We start from the raw sequence: 1,276 nt of genomic DNA, 5'->3' as shown, positions 1-1,276 counted from the left end.
GTTTGGCTAGTTGATTTTGTGTGGGAATACACTTGGTATGTTGTTGTTGTTGTTGTTGTTGTTGTATTGTATGTTGGTTGTTTCATTTGTTTTGATTAGTTGTTATTGTGTTGTATGTTGTTGTTTCATTTGTTTGGCTAGTTGATTTTTATTTTATTGTTTAAAATACAAGAAAAACAGACCACAAGTAGTCGATTTTTTGAAAAAATTTTAAAAAACCGACCACAAGTGGTCGATTTTTACAAATAAATAAATTAATTAAAAATTAATTATTTAATTTTAAAATAAAACCGACCACTTGTGGTCGATTTATTTTAAATTTTTTTATTTGTAAAATTATTTTTTTCTATTTTAATAAAATAATAATGAATTTTAAAAATATATATATATTTTTAAAAAAACCGACCACGTGTGGCCGGTGTTTAAAAAGCTACCACACTTTTACCGACCACACATTTTGATCGATTTTATGGTTGGAAATTCAGAAAAACCGACCACATGTGATCGATTTTCCTGTTTTTTAAGTAGTTTATGATTAACTTAGGAAGTAGTTTGAATCTAGGCAAAGTATGATGTTTGTAATGCACATGTTACTCTAGTACTAATTAAGAGGTCTCATCATCTTAATTTCATGTTAATTATTAATTAATAATAACTAAAAAGCACTTAGTTACGTCTGTATGGCAGCTTTGGCATGTAACTAATTCAAATCTTCAAGAAAATGGAAATGCATTTTTGTTTGATGTAGAAGGCCAAAATGAGAAGATTTTTACATGGTTTTCGTAATAATAAGGTATACCGAAATTATAATTCCTTCTCTCAAATTACCTATCGTGATTTCTTAAAATAATTATCTCAAAATTTTTTTATTGTTTTAGAAATTTAAGATATAACTAATGATTTATTTCTTTTCATTTTACCCTTCAGAGTGATTGTTTTTGAAGACTCAAAATATTTTGGTTATAAAGCAGTGTTATATATCATTATTTAAAAACCAATGAAGTAAAAAATAATTAGAAAATCGTCCTATAAGATACTGAAGTATTCACCAAACTATATTAGTAGTAATTTTTTCAATCATTTAATTGAGCAATATCAAGTAGTTAAGCTTTATTAGCTAGACTAGATAGAAAAACAAAAAACAAATCGAGATTCTATCTAGCCGTCCAAAATGATGGGTTTGTCTATAAAGGTGTACTTTAGTTTGAGCTAACTTTGATATGATAATATATTATTATTATTATTATTATTATTATTATTATTATTATTATTATTA

Source organism: Capsicum annuum, chromosome 12, assembly GCF_002878395.1.
Source record: "Capsicum annuum cultivar UCD-10X-F1 chromosome 12, UCD10Xv1.1, whole genome shotgun sequence".
Lineage (NCBI taxonomy): Eukaryota > Viridiplantae > Streptophyta > Magnoliopsida > Solanales > Solanaceae > Capsicum > Capsicum annuum.
Note: the sequence above shows the minus strand (reverse complement) of the source record.